We start from the raw sequence: 20,473 nt of genomic DNA on the forward strand, positions 1-20,473 counted from the left end.
GCGTTTTGTCCAGACTATTCATACTGTAGTTCAGTTTGAACTGATCATACCCGCTATGAAGAGAATGGAGGATGGTGTCTATAGCCATTTCCTGAGAAAATTGCTGATCCAGCCGACTCATATTCTCAATGAGTCCAATCATTTTGAGAACATGTGGACTTACGGGCTCGCCTTTCTTAAGCTTGGTCTCAAGAATTTGCCTATGAGTCTCGAATCTTTCGACTCGAGCCAGATCTTGGAACATGTTCTTCAACTCACTGATGATTGTGAAAGCATCTGAGTTGATGAACGTTTTCTGCAGATCTGCACTCATGGTGGCGAGCATTAGACATTTCACATCCTTGTTGGCATCAATCCAACGATTGAGGGCTGCCTGAGTGATCCCGTCGCCTGGAGCTTCGGGCATCGCCTCATCTAGGACATACTCCTTTTCTTCCTGCATAAGAACTATTTGCAAGTTCCTTTGCCAGTCAAGGAAGTTTTTCCCGTTCAACTTCTCCTTTTCGAGAATTGATCGAATGTTGAATGAATTGTTGTTTGCCATATTAAAAACTACAATTGAAAAGAATAAACAAATAAATAACCATTCACAGTTTCTCTTAATAAACTTAAATTCTAGCATACATGCATAATTCAATGTTTATTAAGCATTTTATTCAAGTTATGTGTTCCGGCAGGTGTGAATAAAATGATTCCAAGATCCTAAAATCATTGAAGAACTAAGCACAGTTTGTCGACTTAATCCTAGAACATCTTAGGTAAGCAAAAGCCTTTTGCTAATAGTCTAGAAACTATTCTTGGTTGATAGGTACGTCTAAGAACTTATTAGGTAAACCTATCGAATTTGCCACGACATAAAAGGACTCCTTACTTATATCGTTGAGTTTCACCAAAACTAACATGTACTCACAATTATTTGTGTACCTTGCCCCTTTAGGACCAATAAGTAACACCTCGCTGAGCGAAAACTATTACTAGATTGATGTAAAGGATATCCAAGCAAGTGTATATTTTGGCATGGCACCTTTTAACTCAATTTTTAAGTTTGGAACTTAAGGCTCTTACTATGTTGGTTAGATTTTAAGTGAACTAAAATCCTTAATCATGCAACATAATCAGGCTTTTGATCTCATGCATTTTAAGACATATTTAAAGCAATAAATAACTTAAAACATGCATAAGATATTTGTGATCTAGTATGGCCCGACTTCATCTTGAAGCTTTGACTTCAAAGTCCGTCTTGAAAATCTCCGTGGGAGGCACCATTTTCTTCAAATAGGATAAGCTATAACTAATTACAACTATTTGATGGTTCGCAGACCATTTTGAATTAAAAAATAACTTTGGTGCTTTAGACCAATTACATTCAAATTAATGGTACGCAGACCATATTTTCTATCCTATTTGGGCCATACTAGTCACTTCATAACCTGCAAAACAGTACATATACAATATATACCATTCACCCATTCATTATCATGAATGGCCCACATAGCTGGTTAGTAAAACACATTATGCATCACGTAAACATTTGCAGCAATTAATCAAGGGCACCAATAATCTACCAATTATTCAGTCCTTATTAATTCTAATCGAGTTGTTTTAACCTTAAGGATTTGTAGACCTAATCAAGAGTTTATGACTAAAAAGCGCTCCCACTCAAACCAATAAATTCATATGCTTTACTAATTTTATACATAAAATTGTATTTCTAGTCTAACCGGAAACATACAAATTTAATTAAAATTTAAAGCTCATATAAATTTATAATTGAATCAAAAAATTTAATTTAATTTCAGTCGCATTTAAATTAATTCATGATTTTAATTTTAGTAAAATAATTAGAATAAATTCCATTTATTATAATTATAATATTCAAAATTAAAATCCAAGAAATTAATTCAAATTATTAATTTTAAAATTAATTAAAATTACGTGAACTGAAATTTTCAAATTAAACATTCAAAACGATCTAATCGTAACGCAAACACCCTACGCGTTGCACGCCCATGGGCCGTACGCACACAGCCATTGCTGGCCATGTGCGCGCAGCCCATGCGCTCGTCGCATAGCTGCTGCTGCCTCATCGCAAGCCTCCGCACAGCGCCCCATCGCACGCGAGCTATCGCTCGCAGTGCGCGCGCGAGATCGCTCGCTGGGCGCGCTGGCTCGCTCGCTGCGCGCGCGAGCCATCGCTCGCTGGGGCGCGACATCGCTCGCTGGGCGAGCGACATCGCGCGCTGCGCGCGCGAGCCATCGCTCGCTGGCGCGAGCCATCGCTCGCTGGTGCGCGACATCGCTCGCTGGGCGAGCGACATCGCGCGCTGCGCGCGCGAGCAGTGCTGGGCGCAGCGCTCGTGGCACGCGAGCTTGCGCTCGCTGCGCGCGAGGCTGCGCGCACTTGTGCGAGGCAGCGCGCGTTGTGGCGCAGCTCGCTTGCTGCCCACACGCGACTGCCTTGGCTCGCCCTTCGCCCATGCCCATTCGTTCATTGCTCGTGGCACACGACACAAGGCAGGGCTGCTGCCTTGTGCTCGTGCACTACGCCCTTGCTCATTGCATTCGTGCCGCACGGGCGACGAGCTCCCTTGCTCGTCGTCGCATGCCCGCATTATACAACACCCCTTAAGGGTAACACGAAGCGTCCATTGCTTCGTGCGTGCAAGTTATCTGAACGAATCGCATAAAAATTTAAAATTTATATTTAAAATTAATGACAAATTAATAAATATTATTAATTTCATAATTTTAGGGCGAAAAATCGAAAATTTATTAACCAATTGATTTCCGATTGTTATGGATTCAAGTCTAGGTCATAAAAATTTAAAATTTATCGTAAATTTACAATTTTTATGGTGGTTTTTAATCATAGGTTTCTAATTAAATTACAATTAATTATGAAAATCAAATTAATTCTAAATTATTCTAATTTTCAACAAATTAATCATAATTACAAATTAGATTGCATAATTAACAAGACTAGGCATTCAAACTTGTTAAACATATGCAGTAGGTCAATCAAAAATTCAAGATTTATCAACAGGAATCGCAAATATTTAATTTAACATCTTAAATTTACGAAATTTTGCATCCGAAAAACTAAAACCTTCGAAAAGTCATAGTTAGGCTTCGAATTTGAGAATTCTGGGTTCGGCAGAAAAATACTATTTTTGTCAAAATTTTAGAATGCCTTTTACATGCGGAATTGACACAAAAATCACTCAATTCGGATGAGTAATGAAGAAACTGCCGAAAAACTGCGTACATATAATTAAATAAACGCAATTTGCAATTAATTAACAATTACGAAAATTAATCACCCCTTTTAATTCTTGCAAATTTGTAATATTTAACCATGTTCATGCAATTTAGATTATGAAAATAATAAGGGGCTCGTGATACCACTGTTAGGTTATGATACATATGACATTACATAGATCATGCGGAAACAACCATTAACCCAGGAAACATATTATTTACACATAATCATATAGCATAATTAGATGCATACTCTTTGTTGCGTGCCTTCCCTAGCTGCGCCCGAACCGAACAAGAACAAGTCTTTTAGGACTCCAAGTGTCGTCCCTCCGTAGATAGTCCACAGCACGTCCGGATCCGCCTTAAGATTGACCAACTAGAACCGCCCTTAAGGTACTAGAAAATTCGGCACTTTTATGAGCAAGATGTGTTTTAATTTTCTCTCAAAAACTCACTTTTGAATACTTTGAAACTTGTATATAAATTATGACCCCTAGGCCTTTATTTATAGAGTTATGGAAAAGGAATCGTAATCCTAGTAGGATGCGAATTAATTGGAATTAGAATCCTACATGAATTCTATTTAATTAATTTATCCAATTAGGAATAGACATTTAATCATACACTGACTCTTGCTGATTCAGGAATCACGCATGAGCACAAACTCACACACACACGGCAGCCACAAGGACTGCCCATGCGTGCGAGCTGTAGCCCACGCAGCAAGGCCCACGCATCCGTGGCCTTGGCGCGCGCTGGGCTTGTGGCGTGCGTGCTTGCTGGGCGACGGCCTGGCTTCGTGCTGGGCCTTCGTCCGGCAGGCCTCGTCCGACGCTAATTCGTACGATACGCTTCCGATTAAATTTCCATTTCCGGAATCTATTTCCGATACGAACAATATTTAATATTTCCGATTCCGGAATTAATTTCCGTTTCGAACAAATATTTAATATTTCCGTTTCCGGAATTATTTTCCGATTCCGGCAATATTTCCGATTCTGACAATATTTCCGTTTCCGGCAATATTTCCGATTCTGGTAATATTTCCATTTCCAATAATATTTTCCGATACGTACCATGTTTCCGTTTCCGGTAACATCTACGACTTGGATAATATTCATATTTCCGATACGATCCATATTTCCGTTTCCGGCAATATCATCGTTTCCGGAGTATTCATTTCTTGCCTGTGACGATCTTAGCTCCCACTGAAACCAAGATCCGTCGGTTCCGAATATTCATAGATGGAGTATTTAATGCCATTAAATACTTGATCCGTTTACGTACTATTTGTGTGACCCTACGGGTTCAGTCAAGAGTAAGCTGTGGATTAATATCATTAATTCCACTTGAACTGAAGCGGCCTCTAGCTAGGCATTCAGCTCACTTGATCTCACTGAATTATTAACTTGTTTAATTAATACTGAACCGCATTTATTAGACTTAACATAGAATGCATACTTGGACCAAGGGCATTATTTCCTTCAAACTTTTCATGGTTTCCCTTTTCCAAAAATCAAAGGATGGTTTCCCTTTTCCAAAAATCAAAGGATGGTTTCCCTTTTCCAAAAATCAAAGGATGGTTTCCCTTTTCCAAAAATCAAAGGGTTGGTTTTCCGCTTTTCCAAAAAAGAGCGATGTGCTGGATTTTCCTTCGTTTTACGTCCTATAAAAACAAGGGGGTTTTCTCGTTTAGCTAACCCTGAAAATGAGAATCTTTAAAAACGTTTACCTCGTGATTGGGCTTGGCCAGGCCTAGTTACACTTTATAGCTTTGATTTCGAAAACATCTTTAGATACTTCCAATGACAAAGTGAGGGAGTTTCTATACTATCAGTTAACAAATTCCAATGACGCGTGAGGAATGTGTTAACACTTCAAGTGATGACCCTTAAGTAAATTGTTATCACTCGGGGGCTCGTGAGACCCTCGCAAAACAGGTCACATACACCATGGCTTGTATGACGCACTCCGTCTAGTACTTTGACCATCGTCTCATCTCGAGACTCAGTCAAAGTGGGGGCTAACTGTAGACGCCTACTTTTGTCCCCATTCCCGAAAGAGAAGGTTCGATGATGAGAACATAAATCTCCACTTGGCAACGCATCTCCTATAAAATAACGAATCTCAATCACCCTTTCATTTCAGCAACAGCTGCTATTTATAGAAACCTGCTAAGAATAGTAACTGCCGTAAAAGGTAGTTGTTAAAAGTGGCAAAATCATAAAAGATAGTAACCTGTCAGAATTAGGTGTTGCACTCCAACATAAATCCTAAAAGAGATAAAATTTACAAAGGAATTCTATTCCTGGTATAATTCGAAAATAAGAGTTACGTATTAATTAAATTCCTAACGAACCTAGAGTTCGTAACGGGCCCAGACGCATTCCGTCATAAGTTAATACGCACTAAAAGACTCGGATAAATCTCCCAAAAAGCTTCGTGTTCTAAGAGTCTAAATCTGACAAGAACTCGGCCCAGATCCCATTTTCAACGCCTGGATCTGGGCGCCGAAATCTTCGGAGTGCCTGGGGCCGTTTTATCTCCGGATTCTTTTTGGATTCGTATCTTAAAATCTATCTTTCCACACACTCTTTTCCTATAAATACAGCCTAAAACTGACGTGAAAATAGGACACAATTCCATAATCTGAGTATTGACTCTAGCCTTAAGCCTAAGCCTCACGCTGCGAAATTGATACGGCGTTCTCTCGCAATCGACCCAAAAGTCGAACAGAACGCATCCTGCCCCTTGTAGCTTGATGAATTAAGCCTAAATACTGGAACATTGCTTGGAAACCCGAGATTCGCTAAATAAAAGGAGAAATAGCAAATCCAAGTGGTTAGTTTTCTGAGAACCACAACGCACCTCTCAAGGGTGCGTTGTAATGTGTCCCTCATATGATTTAATCGCTTTCATCACCCTTTTATAAAATTGTCAAACTATTAATTTGATTGATCTATCACGCCTAATAAGATAATACCCTGGACAATTGAATTATCATGCTAGGTACCTTAAATCAATCTAAATAAGATAATCACGATCGATTTAGTATTATGTATTGCATATTGATAAAATCAATTCAGAATAGTTTAATAGTTTAATGCATGTCCCTTCAATTATTTATGTTGAGCTAGTAAGGATAACCTGCCTCTGGAGTATTATCGATGAGCACTCCTCTCGGTAGTTACAGTCCCCCGAACTCTCAATCTCGGCCCTGCGGGTGTACGTTGAGCGATCCCCACACCAGGGATCACAAGGGAACCTATGGCCGTCGTGGTCGAACATAATGGCACTCCCTTTATGTCACGATAACCGGGTTTTGTCAGTTTTTCTCATTGTCGTTAAAAACTGAATGGCAACTCCTATATTACTAGTCGATTGGGTGTAAACTCACAGGAAATCCAATTACACTTGATCTGACAACGTCACGCCCACGAGGGACGAGGTCACGCATTAGCCTCGTGCTTTTTCGACCCCCTCACAACGTCAAATCTGTTTTAAGTGTGGTCATTTAGGATATAAGGAGGAAGTATGTACCATGTTCGGCCAAAGAGAGGGAGAGATTATCCACGGTAACAACGGAGAGAATAATGGTGAGATGCATTGAGTCCATAATCAGGTGGTTTCGAAACCTCGACCTGAGGAAAGTGATAAATATGGTGTGTGGATGTTGATGCAAAGGCTAACCATGTAGGGGAATACAGTTAAACATACATAATATGTACGGAATATCCCCAAAGCCAGGAAACATGTATAAAGCACAGTTTAAGCAAACTTACATTCGAAGCGTGTTTTCCCGAGTATTGTATCAACGAACACGAACAAAGAACTCCACTTGTCGTTCCTCTATTTGGTTCACCGACACGTTCAGATTCGTCTTGATTATTGTAGCTTAGACAACGCACAAGATTTTTGCTTTTCGGGATGAACAGTTTTTGCAGAGAGAAAAACTGAAGAACGTAATTTTTAGGAATTAGGTTTAGGTTAGATGGAAAACTGATTATCAGAATGTGTGTAAAAATATAATAACCTAATTATTTTATTAATGTAACCGGCCAAGACCAAGGCGCCTTGACCGGCCACACCACACACACACACACACACCCCCGCGCACAGCCCACACTGCAGGCCGAAGCCCACAACGTGCAGCCGAGCAGCATGGGTCGTGGGCGTTGCGTGCTCGCTGCTGTACTGCTACGCGTTAGTGCGCGCGCTGCCACACCCCGCGGGCTGGCTTGATTGCTGCGTTGCGAGCTCGCTGGCTCGTTGGGCCTTCCGCGCTTGGCTCGACGGGCCGGCAGCTCCGATGCAGCTCGTATTCGCGACTAACGCCTTACGGCTATTATTTATCGTATCCTATACGATGAATCACCTTCGTACGATACGATTATTCGTTTTGCCCAGCTTACGAATATTCGCGATACGATTCCGACGCAAGGTCGTATCGTATAATACGTTTTCCAAACTAATTCCCGAAAAGCTATTAAATGAATTTCCGATTCATTTAATCCAGTGATCTGTTACATGTCATTGGTGTGACCTTATAGATTCAGTTAAGAGTAAGTTGTGAGCCTAATATAGATTAGAACGCACTGATCGGAAGCATTGCTCCAGCTAGCTGTTCCGATCACTTGATCTTACTGAATTAATTGTTCGCAATTAATCTGAACCTTGGTATTAGACTTAATGCACCTTGGGTGAAGGACATATTTCCTTCAAACCAGGAAATACATTTCGAAGAATAAAAATGAACAAAAGAAGAAACTTGACGCAGGTAACAAGTCCAAAGTACGGGGGGAGGTGAGCAAGAAGTTCCAAATGTAGCTAAAGAAGTTCAGGCTAGTAAGGACGATCCTAAGGAAGTAAGGTGAACTGACTCGCGGTTCGATGTACTAGATCAAGAAGAGGGGATGGAGGAAGATGACGTTCCACTATAGCGTAGCATGACCACACAAGGACTCGAGGTGGTTGTAGATGGAGGATCTTTTTCCTCGGATGGTGTCGTTAATCTTGGAGAAAATTCTACTAACACAAAAGAAATATGGAAAAATAATGGAGAAAATATCGGAGTGATTGAGGAAATTATTATGGAAGATTCAGTAATTGATTTGGATGGGTTGCTGAAAAAGGAAAGGGAAATATTTCCAGGGGACTACCTAACATGGGTAGGACGTATGGTATCCCAAAGGAAGGTATATCTTTCAAGAATATTATGAGTAGTAAAGGTGAATCCAAACTGCCCTTAATTACGTAAAATAAAATCAATAATTTGAACTCTCCAAGATTTAAAAAAGGAGAGTCTGAATCGCCTGGTTATTCTAAACCTACTCAAAGAGGAGGAAAAGAAAACTCAATAACTTTTTCTACAAGGAAGGCTGGTGGATTGATTCAACACAACCCTATCTTCGAAGCTAAGTTAGCGAGTGGTGATCATGAGTTCTATTCGAGTGGCAATAACTCTGGAATTGCAGGTACCCCCAGCGTACGAAGCCTTCATAGACTATCAGATGGAGGGCCCGACATCAATCAAGGTTCATCCTTTGGTCAACAAGGTTTTAATGGAGGTGAGTACATATCTCCCCCCGGAGCACAGCCCAGCAACAATGCTAGCCTTGTTTCAACTACCGATCGAGATTGATGGACCAATGAGAGCCTTGTGAGAGTCGTTCCTAAGCATGTTGTTGCCCAACGTTCCTCTGAACAAGTATAGGACTCCAAATTTCTCCCCTCCGTAGATAGTCCACAGCACGTTAGGATCCGCCTTAAATTCAACCAACTAGAATATTCTCTAAGGTTTTATGTGCACTCAGGAAACTCACAATAGTGATAGGCAAGTATTAAATTCTCCCTTGAATTTAATGTGTTAGAATAGTATATTGAATTTCATTATAAATTGTGATCATGAACCACATATTTATAGGGTGAAAATAAAGGAGTTTCAATCCTACTAGGAATCGATTAACTAAATCCATTAGGATTCTAGTTAATTAATAACATTAGAATTCTAGGGACAATCAAACACTAAGTATTTCAGATTTACGCTAAACATCTAATTTTAGTAGATTTAGGAAAACACAAGATTACTTGACTCGCAAGTAACCGACCGGCCAAGGGCTTGCACGTGTGGCCTTGAGCCCACGTTGCTTGGCGTCCAGCAATCAGCCTGCGGCCCACGAATGGGCGCTGTTGCCTTGCTCGGCCCATGCGCGCTGGGCGTAGAAGCAGCAGCACGCGGCCCATGCGATGGGCGCTGCTGCCTTTGCTCGGCCCATGACTTGCTGCTCCGCGCGAGCTTGCTTGGCGCTGGGCCTGGCGCTTGCGCTGGGCCTTGCGTCTCGCAAGCTCGTTCGTCGAGCGTTCGTACGTCGCGCTTCCGATTCGTTTTCCGATTCCGGAATTTATTTCCGATTCGAACAAATATTTACGTTTCCGTTAATACTTTCGATTCCGGAAATATTTTCCTTTTCCGACAATATTTCCGATTCCGATAATATTTCCGTTTCCGGCAATATTCCTATTTCCGATAATATTTCCGATTCCGGTAATATTTCCGTTTCCGGCAATATTTCCGATTCCGGCAATATTTCTATTTCCGATAATACTTTCCGATGCGAACCATGTTTCTGTTTCCGGCAACATCTACGACTTGGATAATATTTATATTTCCCTCATGATCCATATTTCCGTTTCCGGTAATATCATCATTTCCGGAGTATACTATATTTTGCCTTTTGACGATTTCAGCTCCCACTGGAACCGAGATCCGTCGTTTCCGAATGTTCATAAATGGAGTACTTAATGAATAATATATTCACTTAAATACTTGATCCGTTCACGTACTATTTGTGTGACCCTACGGGTTCAGTCAAGAGTAAGTTGTGGATTTAATATTATTAATTCCACTTGAACTGAAGCGGACTCTAGCTAGGCATTCAGTTCACTTGATCTCACTGAATTTATTAACTTGTTTAATTAATACTGAACCGCATTTATTAGACTTATCATTGAATGCATACTTGGACCAAGGGCATTATTTCCTTCATCTTGATCCAGAGAATCGAGCAGATCAGTGAACACCGAGCCACCATAGACTCGGCAGTAATTATCAGAGTCAGTCATGCCCGCTCTAAACTGGGATACCACGTGGTGCTCCAAGTCATAATGGAGGTCCTTCCCATCAAAACGCATAGTATCCTCCCAAAGAGGCTCAGCAGCTACCTCCTCATCCTCCCCCCACTCCTCCCACAGAGGAAGAGGAGCCTCGGAGAACTAACCTTCGCGAAGTGGATCGTCTTGGCGCACGTGTCTGGCCACGGCGCGCGCCGGTGGACTCCCATATCAACGGACGTGTCACCTGCGTGGCTGCGTCTCCTAGGACCCTAGCTGTACATAGTGGCCTGAAGCGTCCCTCTCACCCCCTGAACGGGATGATGCTCATCTAACATACTATTTCCGCATTAAAACAAAAATATTAAGGCATAATAACCAAACCAAACGGACATCACCTACTATTCTAGGTTCAAAGCACATTCTGCTGCAATGAAGTCAAATAATTTTTGTTCCCTAAAGGGTGGACATGCTACTAAGTTCAAAATGGTAGTATACCCTTATATCCAAGATTCACCCCAACCAACTCCAAAATCGAAATTTATGAATTTTCTATCACTCATAGACTATGTACAATGCCTACAGCAAGCCAAAAGTATTTGTATTTCCCAAGTATCAATTCATAGGTACACTTGGGGTTAATTCAAACAAACCAAAAAATCAATGGAAATTGATATACTTGCAGAAAATAACATGCACAAGCACTTAAACATGTTATAAACATCAAATGAGAGCAACTAATTGCAATGAATTGGGTCAAAATCAAAAACCTCCAAATTAATTTGAGCATAAATTTCATACGAAATCTTACTTAAAAATTAAACCACAACTCAAGAAAATTCGAAACCACTTACATGAATGTGGTCTAGGATTACTTGTGAACAATTTTGGTGAAGAAATCAGCAAGAACCGAACAAAAATCAGCAAGAATTAGTGAGAGAGAGAGCTCACAAAAAAGGCGGAGAGGAAGCAGCAAAGTGGCGAAGAGATTCTGGTTTCAATGATTTAAAAGAGACACCGCGGAAGAAATCTCGTGCGCCTGTACCTAAGCGCAAGATTTTTCTTACGCCCATGCAGTACAGCGCAAAAGTTTTTCTTATGCATAAAAGGTACTCTGACAGATTTCTTGCGGGCCACTTAACCTACGACCAACTGCAAATCAACCGTTATATTTTACAATTTCCTTTCCGCGGAAAAAGTAACGGTTTTCAAAATTATTATTTTTAATAATAAATTTCCTGGGCCCACCAACATGCCACAATCCCTCGGGAAATAATCTGATCCACTAACCGATCACGCTTCTAATCATTTATTTTTATCGGAATTGCTCATTTCCGATAAACAATAAATATTTTCTAAAAATTAGAGTTTTTTAAAAAAAAGGGGTCAAACTCAAGTTCCCGTTTCCTAAAGAAAATAAGTGTTAAGTTTTCGAAAGTTGAAATTAGAAGTTTAAACATTCCAGTTTTTCGCTTCTAAAAAGCGAGAGCCAAGTATTCCTCTTCTAAAAACCGAGAGACAAGTTTTCCGCTTCTAAAAAGCGAGAGTCAAAATCAATTTTGTTTCTAAAAAACAAGAGTTTCCGCTTCTAAAAAGCGAGAGCTAAAACCCAAGTTTTCCATTTTCTCACAAAAATAGAGTGAAGTTTTTCGCTTTCTTCTTCAAAAAGCAGAACAGTCAAGTGAAGTTTTCCACTTTCTTCCTTAAAAAGAATTATTGTTAAGTTTTTAACCTATGAGTTCTAAATCAAGTAAAATTCTAATCCAGTTTACATATCTGTTTTTGAAAAGCTCTATCCCTATTCGAACACCTCCAATGACATCGTGAGGAGGTGAAAACTCAAATCAACAGAACTCCAATGACTCGTGAGGAGAAATGTTGACATTCCTAGTGATGACCCTTAAGTTTAATATAATCACTCGGGAGCTCGTGAGACCCTCGCACCCGACTTAGTTTCTAAAATTAGATTCTTTAGACGCACTCCGTCTACAAATACTTTGATCTTCGTCTTAATCAGACTCAATCTAAGTGGGGGCTAACTGTAAAAGCCTACATTTGGCCTCTGGCTAGAAGCGATAAGTTCAATGATGAAACAAAACATCCACTTGAAAAACATACTCCTAATCAAGCAACGAACGTTCTAAGACTGACTGACTCATTTACCCAAACCCATGTTTCTATTTATAGTAACTGCTATTTATAGTAGCTATCATCCTAAGTATATACTAAAAATAGTAAACCGTCCAACATAGATTTACATCAGGGAATTTTAGTTGCACTCCAATTAAATCCCTAAAAGTGATTGAAAAGCACAAAGGAATTTTAGTTGCATTCCAATTAAATTCCTAAATTCCTAAAAAAATAAATATAAATAAAGGAAAATAGAGTTTAGTTGGAAATATCCTGAAACAAGGAGTAAAAGCGTAAATAGAGTTCTAATCCAGAAGCAAACTAGATTAAACCAAATTAAATCAGGTAAAAATGCGTGGAAATAGATTGTGTGCAAGAAGTTTCTTGCGCACAGGGCCAAGCGCAACTATCAATCGCGCCAAATCCATGCGCATATTGTACCTCATGTACCCGCAATAATCCAACTCAAAAATAAACTCTAAATTAAAACATATCTTGCGCACAGACTTGTGCGCGAGAAATTTTTTGCGAACCCATGCTATGCGCAAGAGTTTTCTTGCGCACAAGAGCTTTTTAGTGATTCTCAACTTCTGAATAATCTTATCTTCCACGACACTTATTTACTATAATTAAGGCCTTAATCAGCCGAGTAAAGGGCACCAAACCATAATCTCATACAATCCACAAGTTATAATCTTAAGCCTAAGTTCTCTATACGTCCTTATTATTGAAGGAAATAATGCCCTTGGTCCAAGTATGCATTCTATGTTAAGTCTAAAAAATGCGGTTCAGTATTAATTAACAAGTTAATAATTCAGTGAGATCAAGTGAGCTGAATGCCTAGCTAGAGGCCGCTTCAGTTCAAGTGGAATTAATGATATTAATCCACAGCTTACTCTTGACTGAACCCGTAGGGTCACACAAATAGTACGTAAACGGATCAAGTATTTAATGGCATTAAATACTCCATCTATGAATATTCGGAACCGACGGATCTTGGTTTCAGTGGGAGCTAAGATCGTCACAGGCAAGAAATGAATACTCCGGAAACGATGATATTGCCGGAAACGAAAATATGGATCGTATCGGAAATATGAATATTATCCAAGTCGTAGATGTTGCCGGAAACGGAAACATGGTACGTATCGGAAAATATTATTGGAAATGGAAATATTACCAGAATCGGAAATATTGCCGGAATCGGAAATATTGTCAGAATCGGAAATATTGCCGGAATCGGAAAATAATTCCGGAAACGGAAATATTAAATATTTGTTCGAAACGGAAATTAATTCCGGAATCGGAAATATTAAATATTGTTCGTATCGGAAATAGATTCCGGAAATGGAAATTTAATCGGAAGCGTATCGTACGAATTAGCATCGGACGAGGCTTGCCGGACGAAGGCCCAGCACGAAGCCGGGGCCATCGCCCAGCAAGCATGCGCGCCACAAAGCCCAGCCAAGGCAGCGGCCAGGCCTACCGCAAGGCAGGCCCAGCGCGCGCCAAGAGGCCACGGCTGCGTGGGCCGTGCTGCGCGGGCTGCTGCTCGCATGCGCATGGGCAGCCCTTGTGGCTGCCGTGTGTGTGTGTGAGTTTGTGCTCATGCGTGATTCCTAAAACTGCAAGAGTTAGTGTGTGATTAAATTCCTATTCCTAATTAGATAAATTAATTAAATAGAATTCATGTAGGATTCTAATTTCAATTAATTCGTATCCTACTAGGATTGCGATTCCTTTTCCATAACTCTATAAATAAAGGCCTAGGGGTCATTATTTATATACAAGTTTTTAAGTATTCAAAACTAAGATTTTTAAGCAAAAAAATCAGCCAATATTCTTGCCTACCCAACCGAAAATATTAGAACCTTAAGGGCGATTCTAGTTGGTCAATCTTAAGGCGGATCCGGACGTGCTGTGGACTATCTACGGAGGGACGACACTTGGAGTCCTAAAGACTTGTTCTTGTTCGGTTCGGGCGCAGCTAGGGAAGGCACGCAACAAAGAGTATGCATCTAAACTATGCTAAATGATTATGTGTAAATAATATGTTTCCTGGCTTTATGGTTTTTCCGCATGATTTATGAACTGTCATATGAATCATAACCTAACAGTGGTATCACGAGCCCCTTATTATTTTCATAATCTAAATTGCATGAACATGGTTAAATATTACAAATTTGCAAGAATTAAAAGGGGTGATTAATTTTCGTAATTGTTAATTAATTGCAAATTGCGTTTATTTAATTATACGTACGCAGTTTTTCGGCAGTTTCTTCATTACTCATCCGAATTGAGTGATTTTTGTGTCAATTCCGCATGTAAAAGGCATTCTAAAATTTTGACAAAAATAGTATTTTTCTGCCGAACCCAGAATTCTCAAATTCGAAGCCTAACTATGACTTTTCGAAGGTTTTAGTTTTTCGAATGCAAAATTTCGTAAATTTAAGATGTTAAATTAAATATTTGCGATTCTTGTTGATAAATCTTGAATTTTTGATTGACCTACTGCATATGTTTAACAAGTTTGAATGCCTAGTCTTGTTAATTATGCAATCTAATTTGTAATTATGATTAATTTGTTGAAAATTAGAATAATTTAGAATTAATTTGATTTTCATAATTAATTGTAATTTAATTAGAAACCTATGATTAAAAACCACCATAAAAATTGTAAATTTACGATAAATTTTAAATTTTTATGACCTAGACTTGAATCCATATCAATCGGAAATCAATTGGATAATAAATTTTCGATTTTTCGCCCTAAAATTATGAAATTAATAATATTTATTAATTTGTCATTAATTTTAAATATAAATTTTAAATTTTTATGCGATTCGTTCAAATAACTTGCACGCACGAAGCAATGGACGCTTCGTGTTACCCTTAAGGGGTGTTGTATAATGCGGGCATGCGACGACGAGCAATGGAGCTCGTCGCCCGTGCGGCACGAATGCAATGAGCAAGGGCGTAGTGCACGAGCACAAGGCAGCAGCCCTGCCTTGTGTCGTGTGCCACGAGCAATGAACGAATGGGCATGGGCGAAGGGCGAGCCAAGGCAGTCGCGTGTGGGCAGCAAGCGAGCTGCGCCACAGCGCGCGCTGCCTCGCACAAGTGCGCGCAGCCTCGCGCGCAGCGAGCGCAAGCTCGCGTGCCACGAGCGCTGCGCCCAGCACTGCTCGCGCGCGCAGCGCGCGATGTCGCTCGCCCAGCGAGCGATGTCGCGCACCAGCGAGCGATGGCTCGCGCCAGCGAGCGATGGCTCGCGCGCGCAGCGCGCGATGTCGCTCGCCCAGCGAGCGATGTCGCGCCCCAGCGAGCGATGGCTCGCGCGCACAGCGAGCGAGCCAGCGCGCCCAGCGAGCGATCTCGCGCGCGCACTGCGAGCGATAGCTCGCGTGCGATGGGGCGCTGTGCGGAGGCTTGCGATGAGACAGCAGCAGCTATGCGACGAGCGCATGGGCTGCGCGCACATGGCCAGCAATGGCTGTGTGCGTGCGGCCCATGGGCGTGCAACGCGTAGGGTGTTTGCATTACGATTAGATCGTTTTGAATGTTTAATTTGAAAATTTCAGTTCACGTAATTTTAATTAATTTTAAAATTAATAATTTGAATTAATTTCTTGGATTTTAATTTTGAATATTATAATTATAATAAATGGAATTTATTCTAATTATTTTACTAAAATTAAAATCATGAATTAATTTAAATGCGACTGAAATTAAATTAAATTTTTGGATTCAATTATAAATTTATATGAGCTTTAAATTTTAATTAAATTTGTATGTTTCCGGTTAGACTAGAAATACAATTTTATGTTTAAAATTAGTAAAGCATATGAATTTATTGGTTTGAGTGGGAGCGCTTTTTAGTCATAAACTCTTGATTAGGTCTACAAATCCTTAAGGTTAAAACAACTTGATTAGAATTAATAAGGACTGAATAATTGGTAGATTATTGGTGCCCTTGATTAATTGCTGCAAATGTTTACGTGATGCATAATGTGTTTTACTAACCAGCTATGTGGGCCATTCATGATAATGAATGGGTGAATGGTATATATTGTATATGTACTGTTTTGCAGGTTATGAAGTGACTAGTATGGCCCAAATAGGATAGAAAATATGGTCTGCGTACCATTAATTTGAATGTAATTGGTCTAAAGTACCAAAGTTATTTTTCAATTCAAATATGGTCTGCGAACCATCAAATAGTTGTAATTAGTTATAGCTTATCCTATTTGAAGAAAATGGTGCCTCCCACGGAGATTTTCAAGACGGACTTTGAAGTCAAAGCTTCAAGATGAAGTCGGGCCATACTAGATCACAAATATCTTATGCATGTTTTAAGTTATTTATTGTTTTAAATATGTCTTAAAATGCATGAGATCAAAAGCTTGATTATGTTGCATGATTAAGGATTTTAGTTCACTTAAAATCTAACCAACATAGTAAGAGCCTTAAGTTCCAAACTTAAAAATTGAGTTATAAGGTGCCATGCCAAAATATACACTTGCTTGGATATCCTTTACATCAATCTAGTAATAGTTTTCGCTCAGCGAGGTGTTACTTATTGGTCCTAAAGGGGCAAGGTACACAAATAATTGTGAGTACATGTTAGTTTTGGTGAAACTCAACGATATAAGTAAGGAGTCCTTTTATGTCGTGGCAAATTCGATAGGTTTACCTAATAAGTTCTTAGACGTACCTATCAACCAAGAATAGTTTCTAGACTATTAGCAAAAGGCTTTTGCTTACCTAAGATGTTCTAGGATTAAGTCGACAAACTGTGCTTAGTTCTTCAATGATTTTAGGATCTTGGAATCATTTTATTCACACCTGCCGGAACACATAATTCGAATAAAATGCTAATGACTTGTTTAAATTGCATGATTGCTTTTATTTTCAAGTTATTATTCATGATAAATGTTTAGACTTTGCATGCTTCAATGTATGTTTTAATTATTGTTTATAATTAAATATCTTGCACTGCAATAAATCCTTTTAGAAAGGTAACAGTAAATTTCCTCGATTGGTAGTGAATCCAAGAACGATTCACGGAAAAGAGAGAAAGTGAGCAATTTAAAATGTACATTTCTTATATCGACTTTTATGGTTGTTTTCGAATATCAAAATCGAATGGCAAACCAATTGGTGCTTGTGAATTCAAAATACACTGTAGTGTTGAGATCATAAAGCATTGAGCTTAAACGCTCAGCTTTACCAATGGTTAACAACCTAATATCTTTGTCCATTTAATTCTCGAATGAGTCTAGTCCCTAGACATTCGAATAGATCGATGCTTAGAGAACTTTAGAAGCTTCTGGTAAGATCATCTAGTTGAAACTTAATATTCAACATAAATTAAATGTTAAGAACCTTGTTGGGGTGACATTGGACATGTCTAACAAAGTATAAAAGTCAACACTAAAGAATTCAATTCTTAAGACTATAATAAAGGGTACAAGAAATAGGAAAACGAGGAACAAATGAAAGGAATTTACGATTCCGTTTCTACCTAAAAGTTAATGTTTAAAGAGAAGTGACCTAGCAATCAAACTTCCTTGGTATCATATACCGCTTGAGGTTCTTACTTCGGTAATAACTCAAACAAATGAAGCTAGGATACACTAATGACCTACAAGTGGGAAATGAAGCATGGAAATGCTACATTAGTTGTAGGGTCATCTAGTTTGTTTTAAGTCCTTTCAAAGGCTGGAACTAAATGGCTATTTTATTCCATAATCAGCATACCTAAATTTCTGCTTCAAACACAGAAAGACTCACATTCAGAAGAACAAAAACAATGTTTGTTTGTTTATTTGAATGAAATGGTCAATTACAGGTTGAGTCAATATGCTTGATTAAAACAAACAACTCTTTAAAGAACTTTACTAGGTTCAAATCAACCCTTTGATTTGAGTTCCACTAATCTTTGGCATTGTTGCTTAGACCATATCAACAAGTTAACATTCAAAAACTCTATTTTAATGGACTTTTGAAAGTTGGTTGATTTCTAGATCAACTTAAGACAAGCTAGTCTTACTTGTTGAAAGTAACAAAGAATATGAACTATTGTTAGAACGCCTAGACGATAGAGTTCAAAGCTAAAGAAAGGTTTTATGACTTTATTATTTCACATGGATTTGAGTGAATGTAGGTTTATTTACTCAAATGTGATATAAGTTGAATCTGTTTGGCTAGTTCAAAGATTCAGAAGTATAAAATCCACTTGGCAAGAAATCATAAAGATCTAGGTTAGATCATGTTGATGATTACTTGAGACCAAATATGATCATCAATGATTGTGTGTTGTAATTTCACAATCTAGGTCCATAAGATATGGCATATCTTAGTTGGAATAATCGAAGTCAATTAGTACTTGATTCGATTAATGATGAATCATAAAGACTTTTCCTATAATTTCTAAAACAAAATGCTCAACTACCACCAAACTAAACCAAATTCGTCAAAGCTATTGAAAAGTAATTTCAGAATAACTTTTCATAAAATATATCTAGAGAGTTGCAAAACTCAGTGGGAGCTTAGTGTTTGTCATTCGACAAACTAAGGCCCAAGTATAGATATATGTTTCATTGTGATTTATTCAAATGAGACACAAGGGTATTGTTTCTACCACGAATTTTTGAGAACATAATGTTTGTTTGCTCGAAATAATGTCCTTTTGGAGATTCGTTTCCAAAATGACAAGTGGGAGAAAATAGACCTCGAAAGTTTTCGAGGCGAACAACAAACATAAACGGACATTCCGGAGGCTTTTCGAAGCACTTCAGAAAATCCGAACTTATTCTTTAAGGACTTTAGAAGTGGTTTTAAAGAATAGACATCTCTTAGAAGACTTTACAAGTGCTTCAAGGAAAACAGATTATTCAAAGGACTTTCAAGTGGCTATTTGATATTCTATTGTTTGATGTTCTATACCCTAGTAGGCATAGAGTTCAAGTCACTGGAACTATGAGATTCTTCTATTAGATAGTGAAGAAACATGGAGTTCAGGTCATTGAAGCTATGCGATTCTTCCATTAGATAGTGAAGAAACCTACAACTTGCAGTCAAACTATTATCATGTAGATTAATGAGTTTGTGACTTGTAAGAAAGCTATGACGAAACCCAGATTCCCTAAAATGGTTAGAGGCCATATATAGACTCAAATGTTTTAAATGGTTAGAGGCCATAAAACATACTCAATGTTTTGATGACAAAATTGAAATTTTGTTGATTTGCAAGAATAGTTTCACACCTATTGGTTGCAAGTTTGTTTTAAGGATAAAAACCATCAAACATGAATTGTGTTCACACACAAAGCTAGATTAGTTGCTAAAAGGTTACAAGCAAATTCATGGCATGGATTGTGTTGAAACCTCATGCAAAATCGTAATGCTTAAGTCTATAATTCAAGCAATGATTGCATATTGGTACATATGGCAATTGGATGACAAAACGTATTCCTCAATCAAATGTTGGAATAAACTATGTACATGGTATGTCATAGGATTTGTGGATCCAAATAAATGCTTGAAAAGGAAAGCTAGCTTATGAAATCTAAGTCCAGATTTAAGCAAGCAATTGGGAATTAGAACTGTATTTTAGTGAAGCTAATAAGTATTTTAGTTTCATAAAATGTACATGATTCTTATAGATGTATAAGAAGTTTAGTGGGAGTACATAAAACTTAATTGGTCCTATGTGTATCACACACATATCTCTCTATTGTGAAATAACATTCAAATGCTAATGACTTAGATTTGAGATTATTCATCAATGATGGACCATGGCGAAACTTAGTACATACTGGGTATTAAGATCTATTTACAAAGATCTTATGATATTGTTTTGGATTAAGTAATGGCATTTACTAAATCAAACACGAAAGTCTCCATTGGAGATATTCGACCCATGTGAATAAATCTAAGTAAAGAATGTTTGAACTATGTATAAGCATTTACTAAG

This window comes from Spinacia oleracea, chromosome 1, assembly GCF_020520425.1.
Source record: "Spinacia oleracea cultivar Varoflay chromosome 1, BTI_SOV_V1, whole genome shotgun sequence".
In the NCBI taxonomy this organism is placed as follows: domain Eukaryota; kingdom Viridiplantae; phylum Streptophyta; class Magnoliopsida; order Caryophyllales; family Amaranthaceae; genus Spinacia; species Spinacia oleracea.